Raw genomic sequence first — 18,057 nt, 5'->3', positions numbered from 1 at the left:
AAAACTGGACAAAAGATGCGTTCTATGAGCAGGCCTTTCCATTCATCAGAGGTATTGCTGCAGTTGTTATGTCCTTCAGCGACGGCTTTAGTTTCAGTACAATAATAATATATAGTGTATGACCAGAGAGACACAAAAGCTAAAGGTGATTGCTTCTCCAATATAAAGTTACCCAGTGCCACCTGATGGTTAGATTTTAGTATAGCACTATAATCACGCATAGAACAAATCTTGTACTTTGGAAGATGATTCTTTTTTGCTATTATTGTTACAAGGTAGAAATGACTATTCAAGATCTCATCCCGAGGAAATATTTTCTGCCTCTACTTACTCATGAGTCAGGGTACATCAGTGCACAGTTCAAAATTATTCTTTGCCAGGCTGGTTATTCTGATTAAAAAGTCATTGTATCTATAATATAATATTTGCAGGCTATGGACCAGGATTTCAATGCCATTTGCCAGATTTGCATCTCTTAAAACAGGTGATACAAAGAACCAAGGACAAGTGGATTAACTGCATAATTGGTGACCACATGCACCTGCCTCTTAGCACAGCTGAAAGCACCTGGTGGCAAGCCTCTAAGCAGCTAATGGCTCCTAATCATCTGTCCACCTTTACTTTCTAGCTTTAAATAGAAATAGGCATGCAGATTTCACTTGGAAGCAGCTTTTTCAACTTGCTTTGAGCGAAAGAAAAAAAAAGTCTGGAGAATATTGTATCCTATTCTAGGATAAGCATGGTATACTGGTAGTCCTCAACTTACGACCACAATTGAGCCCAAAATTTATGTTGCTAAGGGGGAAATTTGTTAAGTAAGTTTTGCCGCCTTTTCCGACCTTTTCTTCCTACGCCTTTTCCGACCTTTTCTGATTTTCTTGAATCACTACAGTTGTAGAATTAGTAACATGGTTGTTAAGTGAATCTGACTTCCCCATTGACTTTGTTTGTCAGGAGGTCTCAAAAGAGATCACATGACCCGGGGACACTGCAGCTGTCATAAATGTGAGTCAGCTATCAAGCATCTGAATGTAAATCACATGATTATGGGGATGCTGCAACAGTCATAAGTGTGAAAAATGATCATAGTCACTTTTTCCGGTGCCGTTGTAACTTCGAAGAATCACTAAGTGAACTGTTGTAAGTCGAGGACTGCCTGTATACAGAGGCAAAAAATAAGAGTGACCATTAGATGGCAGCAAATTGATATCAAAACCTAAGTCCTTACCACCCTCTAGTGCACAGGTGTCAAACTCACCATGTCATGTGACGTTTCATGATGTTTTTTTCCCTTTGCAGAGCTGGGGTGGGTGTGGCCTGAATGTGACGCATATGGCCCGCTGCCAGTTTGACACCTCTGCCTTAATGTTTCCTCTAGGTCAGTGATGGCTAACTTTTTTGCTGTCATGTTCCAAAAGTGGGGGGGGGCGTGGGGGGCTTGCATGCGTGTGTGCCAACACCCATAATTCAATGCGCCCCACACCCCCTGCGCATGCACGCATGACCCCCCACACACACTTTTGGCACGTGATGGCACGATGGGCCTGGTAGGCCCATCTTTTTGCCCTCCCCAGGCTCCAGAGGCTTTCTAGGAGCCTGGGGAGGGCGAAAATGGCCTTCCCCACTCCCCCAGAGGCCAGAAACAGCCCGTTTTCCAACATCCGGTGGGCCTGGAAGGCCAGAAAATCAGGTGGCCGGCACGCAGATGCGCTCTGGAGCTGAGCTAGGGCAATGCTCGCGTGCCCACAGATATGGCTCTGCATGCCAGATGTGGCACACATGCCATAGGTTCACCATCACGGCTCTAGGTTTTTATAGTCCCAATATAGTATCCCTACCTTAGAAGGTTCTGGGTTTAATTTTTAAGATTACTCAAGGCTAAGATAGCATATAACTATCTTAGTTCTGGTGAAATTTCTGGGCTCATTTTCACCAACCACATGCTTGTGAGTCTAATCATCTTCATATCACAGACAGTGACACATCTATAATAATTGGCTGCTTTTTTTTTTTTCCATGCATTTTCAGAATGCAAATGGGAAAATGTATAATGCTAGACATTAGTTGCAGAGAGGCCTAAACTGAAGGAAAGACCTAAACAGAAGGAAAGTTTTTGGCCAATTTTCCAGCTATACTTACATCCAGTCCTTTAAACTTTCTTGGTTCTATTCTGTACTGCAATCTCTATGCATGGGCCTTTGAACTTTTGTTTGTGTAAGATAGGCTAAAGATAGCCTTGATACTTTATTGCTAATAAGATACTTTGATACTTTATTGCTAATACTTTATTGCTAATCAAGATACCTTGATATTTTATTGTTAATAAGCACAAAAAAAATCCATTATCAGTTATTGTTTTTACCAAGCAAGATCAACATTCTCCTATTAAAAGATACAATTATCATACATTAACAAGATTTCATTCCTTCAGTATAAGACAGAATTAAAACACAAAAAATCCTTTGTGTTGAGAGATTATAGGTGACGATAGAAAAAAGATGACTGATGATAATTGCTGCATATCATGCCAGATTGAAATTTCACTGGTTTATCATCCCTTGTTATAATGACTAAGAGATTAACAGGATTAGGGCAACTAGATCTGGAATGCACAAATCTAGATGGCCATCAGATGGCAGTAAAGAGCTATTGAATGTATCTCGTTGCTTCCATCTCCTGGTTATCTGGTTACTTGCAATTCAATTTTCTGAACTTGTTTTCATGGCTCTTCTATGTTCCCCCAACTTTTTCCATGTTTACCAGAAATTACTTCTAATTCTTCTGCTCAGCAATGCAACCTTGACTCCCCCCTTGAAAGATTGCCTTTGTTGTTATGTGCAAAAGTTGTTTAATTGTCTTTCGACTTTGTAGCAGATGGTTGAGCTCATAGAGTGAACGCTGGCCTCAAATCTCTTCCAGCATCCCTCTAGGTCTTCATACAATAATCCCGCCTCCTACTTTGGTAGTTCCTGCTGTTACCACCTATTTTCAGGGGACCCCTCACCTGATGTGTTTCTCCTAGTCTAAATGTATGATAGGGATAATATTCTCACAGTTTATGCTACTTTTACAAGGATTAAAAAAAAGTAAAAATGCTAAACTTGAGACAATTTCACATCGTTGCCAAACAGCATAGAGGCACATTGCTAGACATCTCAGCCAGGGGTGAAATCTAAAATTTGTTACTACCGGTTCTGTGGGTGTGGCTTGGGGGGGTAATGTGACTGGGTGGCTATGGCCAACTTTTTTTTTTTTTTACTTTTAAAAGCATTTTTTCTACAACGTTAAGAGGTTGCAGAAGAAAATGCTTTTAGAAGCCTCTGACGATCAGGCAACTCAGCTGGGATCACCAAAGGCTTTTAAAGGCATTTATTTTCCTACAACCTTTTCAGCCAAAGAGGTTGCAGGGAAAAAAATGATTTTAAAAGCCTCTGATGATCAGGCAACTCAGATCTGGCATGCAATTTATTGAGCTTTTCAACCCCCAGTTGGCCAACCATAGATAAATCCAAGAAAAGAAAAGTTTCAGAAGAAAAGAGAACATTTAATTCAACAACATATGCTAGTTTTGTGGCCGCTCAAGAAATAGTCAGGCACGGGAAAGGTTTTGTGGCTCCCGGTGTTTTTTTTTTTTTTTCTGTGGGAAAGGAGTCCAAATGGCTCTTTGAATGTTTAAGGTTGCAGACTCCTGCCCTAAGCTACTTAGCCTACTAAGGCTTCCCAGATGACAACTGTCACACCTCCACCCTGATCCAGAGTTTGTGGCTGATGTCACCCATTGAATCTACTATTGATCTTGAGCAGGAGCACTGGGAGAAAAGTAACGAAGTTTCCCTCCTTCCCTAAATTTGAAGCAGGATGGCTTGAGAGGCATGTTCTCTTTCTGCCATCCAAAGCATGATCATAGGGAGGAATGAAGACACAGTGCAGTTTTATTTTGCCTCTTCCCCAGATATGCTGACTCATAACTGGTTACCTATTGCGAAAGCAGGAACAGTGAAACAAGGTATGGAGATTGGGAGAAAGGGAGTTTCCTCCTTCTGTCAGTGACCATCTACAACCAGTGGCATGAACAGTTGGCAGTCAGTAGTTCTCTGCCAACCAACCAATCACTATAATCAAATACCTGGAAGGGGCCAAATCTCTGTTTTTCCACCACTGTAGTAATGGCAGCAAAAAACTAGCTCTCCATTTCTTGAAAAGCACCTAGGGGGATGAACTGTTGGGTTGACTCAGAAAAATGGAGGAGGATACCAAGCCATTACAGAAAAAAAAATATTTAAGTCCCAGGAAAGTAGAAAGCGTGAGAAAGAAGCGCAAAGCAAAGCAACTTTCTCTTGATAGGGTTAGGTATAACCGGAAGTAGAGTGGGGCTGCGACAAGCTTTGAAGATTCTGTTACAATACAAGTAGTCCTCGACTTACAACAAGTTCATTTAGTGACTGAAGTTACAACAGCATTGAAAAAAGTGATTCATGATCATTTTTCATACTTACGACCATTGCAGCATCCCCATGGTCATGTGAACAAAATTCAGATGCTTGGCAACTGGTTCATATTTATGACAGTTGCAGTGTCCTGGGGTCATCTGATCACCTTTTGTAACCGTTCTGGCAAAGCAAGGTCAATGGGAAAGCCAGACTAACAACTGTGTTACTAACTTACAGTAACAACTGCAGTGATTTTTTAACTACTATGGTAAGAAAGGTGGTAACATGGGCCTACTTAACAAATATCACTTAGCAAATATCTCAGCGACAAAAAAAATGGGCTCAATTATGGTGGTAAGTTGAGGTCTACCTATACTTTAAATGCCCTTAAAATATATTCCAAGCACATCCCCCTTAGTCGCTTGATAGAGAGATGGGCAGCATATAAATTTAATAAATAAGTAAATCTGATCGTATCAATCAGCTGCTCAGAAGAAAAGGTAAGCAGAACTCCCCTCAGACCCGGAGACTGGATCTTTTTGCAGTTAAAGATTACAGAAGGGTCATCAAAGCCTTATAGGTGGGTAAGACAGCCATTTTACAGAAGTAACACCTTTAGCTCTAAATAAGAGGCAACATAAGGTAGCAGCTGTTTAACTGGTTGATTTAGGTCACTTTAAAGAAACGTGAGTGAGAAATAAATAAATCAAATCAGTAGACCATAAGGAATATGAAAGTAAAGACTCATCAGTTGTGTTGGCATGACCATTTATGCATTAATTGAGTACTCAATTCATTCCATTTCCTAGGCCTGTATAACAGGCTCAACTACAAACCAACCCCACTGGCTAGGCAATGATATGCTAGCTAAAATGAGATGATCTGGTTTAATCTGGTATCATAATAATCATAATCATATCATGGTTCCCACCACCCATCCCCTCCCATTTATGACTGTATGACTGTAACATTGTTGCTGGTATTCTTAAGATTTATACTAACTGTTTCCCTATGACCATTATTAAGTGTTGTACCTTATGATTCTTGACGAATGTATCTTTTCTTTTCTGTACACGGAGAGCATATGCACCAAGACAAATTTCTTGTGTGTGTCCAATTATACTTTATTTATTTATTTGTTTGTTTGTTTAACTTGTATGCCGCCTTTCTCCGAAGACTCAAGGCGGCTTACAATGCATTTAAAAACCATATATAAAAACATTAAAACATTAAAACATTAAAAACAATTAAAACCCATTCACACCATTCATGGCCAGAGCTCGCCAGATTGCAACAGCGAGATCAACGGCCACAGGCCTGCTGGAAAAGCCAGGTCTTCACCGCTTTTCGGAAGGCCAATAGGGTGGGGATGGTCCGGATCTCAGGAGGTAACTGGTTCCAGAGAACTGGGGCAGCCACAGAGAAGGCCCTCCCTCGCGGGCCCACCAGCCGGCACTTTTTAGCTGATGGGACCCAGAGGAGACCAACTCTGTGGGATCTTACCAGTCGCTGGGAGCTATGTGGTAGAAAGCAGTCTCGAAGATAACCTGGCCCTGAGCCATGTAGGGCTTTAAAGGTAATAACCAACATCTTGAATTGTGACCGGAGGCCATTAGGGAGCCAGTGCAGCTCGCGGAGAACGGACGTTGTGATCCTGAACGTCCATTTTCGGGGCGCTGCGACTCCAATCCATGGATGGGTAGTATCTCCTAGTTGCTGGGCAGAAAACTGAGTGCTAAATTACTTCCCTTAGCCAGGCCACGCCCACCTCGACCAATCAGCTTCAGTCTTTCCTCACGAAGGCGCAGGAACAAGGCCAACCATAAGAAAACCAACACAAGAACCAACCACAAATAACAGGAAGCCGAATGGGAGGGTATGGATTGGAGTCGCAGCGCCCCGAAAATGGACGTTCAGGATCACAACGTCCGTTTTCCATTGCGCTGCTCCTCCAATCCATGGATGGGATGTACCCAAGTTCAATTGCCCAGGGCGGGAGGCTGACTGGAGTCCACATTCCGAGGCATGGCCACTTGCTGCAAAACGCTACGACCAAATGAAGCATCCGACGAGGCATATTGGTCAATTTTGTAGTGCCGGATAAAGGATGAGTCAGAAGCCCAAGAGGCAGCTCTACAGATCTCAGACACCGATGCGTTCGTCGACCAAGCTGCCGACGCAGCAGCACTGCGAGTGGAATGTGCGTAAATTTTTGATGGGCGAGGACGTGCCCTCACATCGTAGGCCGTGATGATGCAAGCTTTAATCCACCTGGCGATTGTAGTAGACGACACCTTCTTCCCCATCGAAGAAGGGGTGAAAGACACAAGTAAGGACTCAGTCTGGCGAAAGGATTCTGTCCGTTTGATATAACGTCTGAGAGCCCTTCTAACGTCCAGAGTATGCCATAAGGATTCAGTCTGGTGTCGCGGATGCGGACAAAAATTAGGCAAAACCAACTCTTGGGCGCGGTGAAAGTGCGAATTTATCTTTGGTAAGAAAGATGGGTCCAAGCGCAAGACCACTCTGTCGGTATGAAAAATGCAAAGGTCCTTGTGAACCGACAGGGCCCTGAGTTCCGATACGCGCCGAGCCGATGTAATGGCTAAAAGGAAAGCGACCTTAAGCGTCAGAAATTTCAGAGACACTGAGGCCAAGGGCTCAAATGGTGAGGAAGTAAGCGCTTGAAGCACTAATGGAAGATCCCAAGACGGGTATCTGTGCACCACCGGCGGTGAGATGTTGGCGGCCCCATGAAGAAAACTCTTAATCCTGGGATTTTGTGAAAGAGTGCGGTGTCTCTCGCAGATGATGACCGTGGATAAGGCCGCCACCTGACGACGAAGCGTGGCAGGAGCTAGCCCTTTGGCTAGACCCTCGTGCAGAAAGTCTAGCACATCCGGAACATCAGCAGAAGTTGGGTCTACGTGATGTGAACCACACCAGGAAGCAAAGGAACGCCAAGAAGATTCATAGATTCTAGTGGTGGACGGGCGCCTTGCAGCTTGAATCACCTTAATGACATCCGCAGATAACCTGTCCTTTTGTAGCTGGAGCCGCTCAAGCGCCAGGCGGCCAATCTGAACCACCCTGGATCGGGGTGGAAGATGGCCCCCTGGCTGAGCATCTTCTTTACCAGTGGAAGCACCCACGGTGGAGATGTAGACAGACCCACCAGATCCGCAAACCAGGGTCTGCGAGGCCACTGGGGAGCAATCAGAATCAACTCGGCTTTCTCTAACAGGAGTTTCCGAATCAGCTTTGGAATCAATGGTAGAGGGGGGAAGGCGTAGAGAAGCCCGTCCGGCCACTGGCAGTACAGGGCGTCGTAGCCTTCTGCCCCGTTGGTCGGATAACGTGTGTAGAACCTCGGGAGTTGGGCATTCTGGGCCGTGGCGAAGAGGTCCACTTGAGGATGACCGAAGTGACATACAATCTGCTCGAAGAGGGTTGGATTGAGAGACCACTCTGCTGGGTCTATGTGCTCCCTGCTGAGCCAGTCCGCCATGACGTTGTCCTGTCCCGATATGTGGTCCGCGACCAGAGATGCCGTGTGTCGCTCCACCCAAGCCAACAAACTCTCCGCTTCCATCATGAGGGATCTGGAGCGTGTGCCCCCTTCTCGATTGATGTGCGCCTTGGTGGTGACATTGTCCGTCCGGACTAACATGTGCTGTCCCTCTAAGGCGTGCACAAAATGGCGTAAGGCGAGACGAACAGCCCTCAACTCCAGCCAATTGATGCTGTTCGCCCGTTCCGTCGGAGACCACTGACCTTGGATTACTGCATCCTGCAGATGAGCTCCCCAGCCCGACAGGCTGGCATCGGTAATCAAGACCACACGGTCCGGCTCGAGGAAGACACATCCCTTGTGAAGAGCGGGGGACCTCCACCACGTGAGCGACAGGCGAGCTTGTGGGGGCAAAAGAATCTGGCGAGTAGATGTGATGTGGCGCGCTCTCTGGAAGGGGAGCAACAGCCACTGAAGGGGGCGGGAATGTCTGCGTGCCCACGGAACAACGTGGATACAGGACACTAACTTCCCCAACAATTGGGTCAACAGGAGCAAGGATACCTTCCTCTAGGATTGAATCCGCCGTACCATATCTCTGATGTCGTGAATGCGATCCGGGGACAGAAACACCTGGCCCAATTGGGAATCGATAACCGCCCCCAGATGTTGAAGGCGTGTCGTAGGAGTCAGGTGGCTCTTTTGCCAGTTGATGGAGAAACCGTGACTCTGGAACGCGTGGAGGACTATCTCCATGTCCGCCCGAGCATGCGTCGGCGATGATGACATTACTAGTAGATCGTCGAGGTAACAACTGAGACGCACCGAACGAGCCCTGACCGAAGCCGCGACCACTGTCACCAGTTTCGTGAAGGTTCTGGGGGCCGAGGACAGTCCGAAGGGCATCGCCCGATACTGAAAGTGCATGCCGTTGTATTCGAAGCGGAGGTAGCGACGATGCAGCGGATGGATGGGCACATGTAGGTATGCTTCTCGCAAATCGACAGATTGAAGATAGTCCCCTTGCCTGATGGACGCCAGAACCGACCTGAGAGAGTGCATCTTGAACCTGCGATAAAGTACATATTGATTGAGACGTTTCAGGTTCAAGATGGCTCTGTGGCCCCCCGATGACTTGGGCACCAGAAATAAGGTAGCGTAGAATCCAGTTCCCACCTGGTCCTTGGGCACTGGTTCCACGGCCTCGATGGAGAGGAGGTGCGAGATTTCCACTTCCAGGAGTTCCCTCTGCACTTTGCACCGTGGGATGGGACAGCGGCGAAAACTGGTGGGTGGTACTGTGTGGAATTCCAGACGGAGACCTTGCTGAATGGTGGCGCAGATCCAAGAATCGGTTGTTGAACGGGCCCATTGGAGGGAGAATTGTTGGAGACGCCCCCCGATGGGACCCAGGAGCACCAAGTCACTTCCCTCTGCGGGGAGGTCGGTAAGAGGAACCTCTGAAGGGACGTTTCGCCTGGGGCTGGTTCCTGGCTCTGTCACGAAATGGTTGTCTGTCTGATGCCCTGTCAGACATCTGGGCATATGAGCGTTGGTAATACGAGCCACCGGAGCCCGAAGGGGCCCGAAAGGAATGCCGCTGTGTGTAAGGTGCATATCTGCATTCAGCACGTCGAAAGGAAGACGGCAACACTTTGCGTTTGTCCTTATCTTCTATCAAGATCGGGTCTAGGCAAGGACCAAAAAGCGACGTAGCGGTAAATGGTGCTGATGCCAATTTCCATTTTGCTTTGTTGTCCGCGCGCCAATTGCGAAGCCAGAAGAGGCGTCTGTTGGTCACCGTTGCCGCCATAGCCCGCGAAGCAAATTTTGTCGCCGTCAGAGAGACATCTGCGGAGTATTCCGTTGCCGCCACAAGTTTATTAATGTCCTGGTGCAGTCTGGTATCAGTAGGGGGCAATCTCTCTTGAAGCTGGCGGAGCCAGATCAGGGAGGCCCTGTTGAAAAATGAGGTGGCGGTGGCTGCCTTGATGGCCCAAGTGACGGCTTGATGCGCTTTTCGGAACCCCATTTCCATTTTTCGGTCCTCTGACTTAAGGCCGTCCACAACGTCTGAAGTCAGCATCGAGGTAGTGGACAAGGCAGCGACCGGGGCGTCCACTGAAGGTACGGCCAGAAGTTCCTCCAACTGCGACTCGGCTGAATAAAGACGCTTGTCCAGGCCACTCGGGGCTGTCAGGGAACCTGGTTGACCGAAGGCCGATGTAATGACATTGGAAAACAAGGGAGGACAGGGAATGACGTCCTGGTCTTGTTTCGAGACGTGAAACAGGGCATCGTGTGGGTGTTGGGAATCAGAAGGTTTCGCAGCTGTCCCTTCCGCGATGCCAAATTTAGTAGCAACCTTGGCCTTATGTAGTAAGGATTTAAAAACAGAAGGTCGGAACAGATTCGTGAAAACGGGTTTCTCTGGGGGAAGATCCTCATCCTCTGAGAATTCGACATCCTCCGGACAAATTTCCCCTTCTTCAGATTCCTCAGAAGAAGATTGGGCAGAGTGGTGCCTACTGGTACTAGGAACAGCGTCGCTGACCGGGGCCGGCGCAGAAGAAGCAGAGGAAGAAGAGGGCAGGCCGACATTGACTGGTCGGGTTCCCTCTTGCTGTATGCCAGCTGCCAAAATCTTGGCCAGTGCGTCAGACAACATGGACTGAAAGCTCGCAGGCGGATCAGGGACCTCAGGGCGGAGCCCCGCCGCAGTAGGTGTAAATGTAGCCTCCGGCAGACGCCTACGGCTCAATGGAGCATTGGAAAGTCCAGAAACATCAGGTAATGACATCGAAACTCCTTTGGAGCGTTGTAAGTTGGAGGAGGAGGCCCCGGCCCGTTCATTTCCAGAAGGGTCAGCCCAAACCTCAGAAGCGGAAAGCTGTCTGGCCAGGGATGCCTGTTGCTGTTGCGCCCTCTCAAACTGTTTTTCTAATGCTTCATGGCGCCTTTGTTCTGCTTTATTCGGATTAGATGATTTAGAAGGCATCTTTGATCTCCGAGACTTGGATTTTGACTTTTTATTGGTAGACTTGTGAGCGGTTGGATAATCACAGGCGCCCTCCGAGTCCGACGACAAGGCTATATCTGCCATAGCGCAAGCGGAAGTCAGGACAGTCAGCAGCAGGCCAAGACCACAGAGATCAGCACCGAGGCTCCTGTCAAGGAAAAATGCCCACAGTGAAGACTCAGTCAGGCATGGGCAATATAGGCTCAGAAGCTGCTGAGCTCAAGCCCGATGTAAAGCAAGTAACCCAACCAGACCAGGGAGAGATAAGTTGGTAGTTGATGGCCACTAAGCAGGGCACAAACCATAAAGGGATGGGCAATCAGGTCTCCAACGCCACCCCGCTGCTCACAAGCCTCGATCCACCAGATCCAGCTATTATTATTATTATAATTATGTTATTTTATTTAATTGATTCCCAAAATGGCGTCCGCCAGGCCTGGAAGGCCTTGAAATAAAATGGCGGCCGCCAGGCCTGAAAGGCCCCGAAACAAAATGGCGGCCGCCAGGCCTGAAAGGCCCCGAAACAAAATGGCGGCCGCCCCAGCGGCAAAGCTCTCAAGCAAATGGCGGCCTTCCCTGAAACCAAGTACCTCCTGAAACGTCGAACCTGGTCCTGCCGGAATTCGCTCCAATTTTCAGGTACAGCGCTCCTGATTGATGGGCACTTTAACGCAGCGGAAACCAGCTCAGCAGCTGTTCGTCGGCCGGCGCTTGCGTTTTGAGGTGTCTGCGCGCTCTCTGCGCTCACCAGCTGGTCTGGAATCCACGGAGGCCGCCCGACACAAGGCAGGCACCCCGGAGCCGCTCTATAACAGGAGCTGAGGCGACGGCAGTTCTGACAGCTCACCGAGAGGCACGCACGTCGCCAGCGGCTAATTGGCCTCGGATCCGCCCAGCCGGGTCGGAATCCGGCACGCTGCAGCCCCGATCGGAGGGGAGATAAGCCGGGCGGCTTGGAGCCCCAAGCTCGCCCAAGCACGCAGCAAGCAATCAAAAGTATAACGTTGCAGCTCCTTAGGAAATGTTAGAAGAACAAAAACAAGAAATTAAAATAATAAATTAAGAAGGGAAGTTTAATATTCGATTTAAAGATAGAGCACTCAAATTGCCAAGTTCTCACAGCAACTGAGTGAGAAAGACTAAAGCTGATTGGTCGAGGTGGGCGTGGCCTGGCTAAGGGAAGTAATTTAGCACTCAGTTTTCTGCCCAGCAACTAGGAGATACTACCCATCCATGGATTGGAGGAGCAGCGCAATGGAAAATTGCCCAATAAAGAATTCTATTCTATTCTATTCTATTCTATTCTATTCTATTCTATTCTATTCTATTCTATTCTATTCTATTCTATTCTATTCTATTCTATTCATGTGAACAAAGCTATTGAAATGAATTGCAAAGAACTAGGCAAAAATATAGTTCCTATTCATTTTAGTGGGCACATGGCAGGAGACATTTCTGATACTTCATTACAGGTAGTCCCCAGGTTAAGAATGTTTGACTTATGGACAACTAATACTTACAAACAGGTTGCCTATTACTAAAATGGCAGCTAGCATTTTTCTTCTTCAAGCTGGCAAACTGCTGAAGCCACGCAATGTTTTCTGAAGCTACAACTTTTTAATATACTGTTTTCAGCAGTTTTCAGCAGTTCAGGAAAATATTTGTGGCTTTGGTAATTAGTCAGCTCAAGAAAGGAGAATGTTATCCACCATTTTTAGCACTAGGCAGCCTGGTTCATAAATACAAGTTGCAAACAAATTTGATTAAAGATACACTAAGGTACAGAAAGCATCCTTAACCCGGGGACTGCTATAATGAAGAGAATGCATTTTCTACTGCAGTTGCTAAAATGGCTTGGGCTTCAAACTTGTATGATAAAAACCTTATCCTTCAAGAAATAGTTATATTTCTTGGTTTGCTTTTACTGGCATCTGGAAAGCAAAAGACAGAAACATCCCAAAAGATGCACAGAAGGGTTTGTGAAGCAAAAAACACACTAACTTTGAGTAGTTTGATATTCTTCTGTTCTATAAGTTAACCTGGTGGGGTGTTCCCCCCCCCCATTTTTATTACTGTAAATGCTGATGCCAATTTATCTGCCCTAGATGTTAATATTTAAGGGGTTCAATAGATCTTTATTATTATTAATCCAGGTTCTATTTTACGCTGATTAGGATTGACCTAAGAGACAGGAGTGTACTGCTGAATTATTTTATTACCTTTTCATATGTACCCAGGCGAATACTTGTTTTGTTGTAGACTCTGGTCTAACCAATCTAGTCTGGTACAGAGGCCACCAGGAATAAGGCTAATGCTAAATAGAGAGAACTGAATTCTGAATAAATTCAACTACTACATTCCCTCATATAATTCCATGTTTTTCTCAAGATGAGTATACAGTAATCAGTCGGCTTCTTGGAGTTTAACTAGATTGTCGTTTTTATGGTTGAACTTTGTAGCCAAGTGTCCATTAGCTCAAGAAACCTAGGAACTTTCAGAGATGGCTGAATATGGTTCCTATAGGACCATAGGGTGCATCACATAGCAATGCCTGGAAAGCCAAATATTTATCACCTCTGCTTTAGGTTGTACACCAAATCACCCGGAGACTCCCTCCTCAACGAGAAATTAAAGTTTATAAGAAATACAAAAGTACTATCCTTCGGGCATTCTTTCTCTTTCTCTCTCCTTAGAATATGTTAATATGTGAGATGAACATTTTCCTGGAATCTGCTTCTCTGCTACCCTGCCTCATATTCTTACTGATGGAATTTGGAACTGTTGGTCCCATGCTCTTTGTGATGAAGCTTTCCTTCAAGAATGAGTACCTGTTCTCCAACAGAGAGTTGCATTTGGCCTTTGAATACCGGGGGGGGGGGAGGGGGGATATAAGGTAGATTTATTTTACACTTAAATCTAAATAACATTCCATTAAGTCAAGATGGATGGATGGATGGGGGATGGATGGAGAGAGAGAGAAAGAAAGAGAGAGAGAGAGAGAGTTTATAGAAATAATCAATTCTCTGTCACAGACAACCACTTTGGAGGAGTGTTGCATGCTGCAGACTTTTGAAGAGCACATGTAGTGCTGGCACTTCAAGTCATGCAGATGGACTTAGGAAGTATAGAGAAAGGATTTGAACACTGACAACTCTGAGTCTTGTAATTCCTGATGCTGTCCTCAGATTGGTTGTGAACTTACTTAGGTTAGCCTTCACCAAACAACAATTTTCCAAATGTATTGGACTACAATTTTCCATCACTCCAGTTCAGCATGTCCCACGCACCAAAGGGACCTAGACAAGGGAAGGCTGACAACAAGTTGATCCTGGCGATTAGCAGGGGTTTGGACTGGGAATGGGGAGATCCAAAGGTCAAAAGAATAACAGTTATAGTGATACTGGGATAGCTTTGATAAAAAAAAATATGTAGGTTGGCAGGAAAATGTGGGGATGAGAACTGGCAGTTCCAAATACTTACTAGTTAGTCTGAAGATGAGAGGCTACCTTAACTGATTTCCACATAGAGATTGTCCTGGCAATCTTGCTTCTGTACTGGCCATGCAACATCTTCCACTGCACACAAGGAGAACAAGTTGTCTGGCACACACATTTCCATTCCTCAATCTTTTTAAAATCCTCTTAAATGCATGACACAGGACTAATGTGGAATTAGAAGTGTTACTCTAGTGCTAAATGAATTCATTGGAAACATACACTGCTTTGTTGTAGAAAAGTGTAATATATATATATATATATATATATATATATATATATATATATATATATATATATATATATATAATATTTAATGTATTATCTAGTGCCGTGAGCATACATTATCATGAACCTGTCTAATCCCCTTGCTTCAGACTAAAACCATTTAAACAATTAAAATAATGTTGTTTTTAAAAGATGCATGCTTCTCCATCTTCAGAGGACCCTGGCATATCCAGATCCTGATTCTGGGCCTGTTTGCCATTATCCCACCATCAGTCATTAACTGGGTAATCATTTGTTCTCTGAACCCTGTGATAGCCAGAACTTTGAATTCATTCATTGTTGGCTGTGCTACCAGACCTGTGAACTGCCTGGGCAAAGATGGCCCTCCAGATATCAGGATCATAAAATGTCATGGGGGAAAAAGTATGGAACATTGGAAAGTATGTAAAGGGAAGGAAAGAGGAACCATGCATGCTTCTCCAATTGGGCATTAGCAGCCATGATGCCTGGGAAAGAGGATGGGTTTATATCAAGCATCTGAAAAGCTCCAGGTTTGGATGGCTGAAATAATGGATCAAGGATTAAGAGATGGATACCTTTGGAAGTAAAGACTCAGGGGTGCCATCCAGTGCAGATTTACCTCTGCACTAAACTTCATCTGGAAGAAAGAAACTCGCATTCCTGTTCGCTTCTTGTGTAGAATATTCAAACCTATACGGACTCTACTACAAGAGGGAGATACAGTGCAATACTATCAGCAAAGAATAGTCTATCTTATTATGTTGCCATAAGTTGGTAAAGTAGGTAGATAGCTATTTTAGGTAGCTAACCAGGTAAGCAAGGCGATCAAACCGGTCAGTCCTAAAGGTGATCAACCCTGACTGCTCTTTAGAAGGCCAGATCCTGAAGATGAAACTCAAATACTTTGGCCACCTAATGAGAAGGAAGGTCTCACTGGAGAAGAACCTAATGCTGGGAAAGATTGAGGGCAAAAGAAGAAGGGGACGGCAGAGAACTGAAGCAGTAGGCGTGAGCTTAAATGGCCTCCAGAGGATGGTAGAGGACAGGAAGGCCTGGAGGAATGTTGTCCATGGGGTCACGATGGGTCTGACATGACTTTGCAACTAACAACAACAAACTAGGTACCGAAATGTGATAGTTAGGTATCATTGAGTTGGGCCAGATTGCCGAGGAATGTATAAACAAATGCCTTCCATCATGACTTGTCTCCAATGCTAATTTGCAGCTTTTCAGGGATATTTCAGTGAAATCCACTTTATTCTTTGTCTTCCCCTCCTTCTACTTCTCTCATTCCTGCCAAACATAGTCATTTTAACAGTAGCTACAATAAAGAATGACTGGATCCTGGAGAGATGGGGGAAAACAAGCTGCTTGGTGACTTTATTGAAAGGCAACCTGCTGAATGCTGAGAAGAGCATTAAAAGAGGGAAGGATATCAGATGTCTGATTTGATAAAACACTCAATAATCTCCTTGTGTGATCAGGAACAATCAAAGTATGTTGGCAACAACAGCATATGTTCTGTGACATAACAGAGCATCTTCCAGATGAACTGTAAAAGGCAAAAAGTGTTCATGGGGATAAAAAACAAGATCTATGGGAGATTGAGTTAGGAACTTAATCATCTGTAGAAAGAAAAAAAAAAAAGATTTAAATATTGACAATATGGCCTGGTCCTTCTAAAAGCTTCCCAGGGAAAATGCATACAAAATATCCAATTAAGCTGATATCATTTGCTTTCCTTCTCACAACAGCATAAATAAGGAAAGCAGACAAGTCTCCTTGCAGCTTAATAAACTTCACACACATGAGTGTATGCACACACACACACACACACAGCCAGACACACACACACACACACACACACACACACACACACACACACACACACACAGGCAAAGAGCAAGGGGCAGAAGAAAAGCACCAAGGTCGATAGCATGGAGTCTCTGGGGAGCAACATGACATAAGTCCTTTAAAATATTAATTCCCATTTTCATTGGAAGATGAGTCAGCAGCAGTGATAAAACCCCAGAGAAGTCATAAAAAGCCAGAGCAATTGATAAAGTGGAGAGTCGACATAATAAAATTCCGCCACGTTGAAGGTCAGGTCATGCCTGTCTCAGGCAGGGCTATAAGCCAACAGATGGATGAGTTGCCTGCTCCACAGGCCTCCGGGCCAGAAAAATGACACATCTGAGAAGGTTGTGCATCTCAACAAAACCGCAGTGATGGGAATTTTCACCCTCCAAGATGCTACCAATATTTGCTTGCTTGCCCCACAAATATGGCCATGCTCCTCAATTTTATGGGGATTTAAACTCCTCCAATGGTAGTTGTGTTCATCGATGCAGATCGAGGGAAACTCATCTGAGTAGATTGCAGTTCTTCTACAGTAGAATAAAAATTGCATCTGTCCGGCTTGATACATACATGTAAATCACTTGAATCTATGCTTGATCATTCCTTACGAGAATGTATAATCTGGTTTCATTGAAAAATACTGAGTTTAAAACCATGTGCAAGGATGTGAAACATTTAAATATAGCATGGGATCTGTAAAGCAGCGGCCCAGGGGTGAAATCCAACCGGTTCCGACAGGTTCTGGAGAACCAGTAGCGGAAATTTTGAGTAGTTCAGAGAACCGGCAAATACCACCTCTGGCTGGCCCAAGAGTGGGGTGGGAATAGAGATTTTGCAATATCCTTCCCCCAGGAGTGGGGTGGGAATGGAGATTTTGCAGTATCCTTACCCTGCCACACCCACCAAGCCACGCCTACAGAACCAGTAGTTAAAAAAAATGGATTTCACCACTGAGCGGCCCCCAACCTTTTGGGCACCAGGGACCAGTTCCATGGAGAGAGGTTCTTCCGTGGACCAGAGGGGGCGTGGTTTCACATGCTGCCTGCATCCTGCAGATGGGGCTTCGCTTGTTTGTGTGCCCCAGTTACTGGTATGCCGCAGACCTGTGCCAGTCCACAGATCAGGGGTTGGGGACTCCTGCTGTAAAATATCATTCACATATAAAAACCGTCTCTTTGGTCCCAGATCTGGAGTTGATGTTTATTGTTTGATCAATGACCTAGTTTTCTTTTGTTGATTTTGCTGTCTTTTACATTGTTTTAGTCTGGGTTTCTATTTGGTTTACATTTTCTTTATCTGTTTTTATGTTTTCTCTAGTTTTGTACATTACCCAGAGTCCACTGGTGTTAGGTGGCCAATTAATCTAAATAAATAAATAAGCCATAACCTGAATTTATAAGTATTGATCTATCTAAATCAGGGGTCCCCAAACAGCTATGCTGGCTGGAGAATTCTGGGAGTTGAAGTCCATAAGTCTGAAAAGTTTTGGCAGCT

Source organism: Pantherophis guttatus, chromosome 2, assembly GCF_059756535.1.
Source record: "Pantherophis guttatus breed Tessera chromosome 2, ASM5975653v1, whole genome shotgun sequence".
In the NCBI taxonomy this organism is placed as follows: domain Eukaryota; kingdom Metazoa; phylum Chordata; class Lepidosauria; order Squamata; family Colubridae; genus Pantherophis; species Pantherophis guttatus.
Note: the sequence above shows the minus strand (reverse complement) of the source record.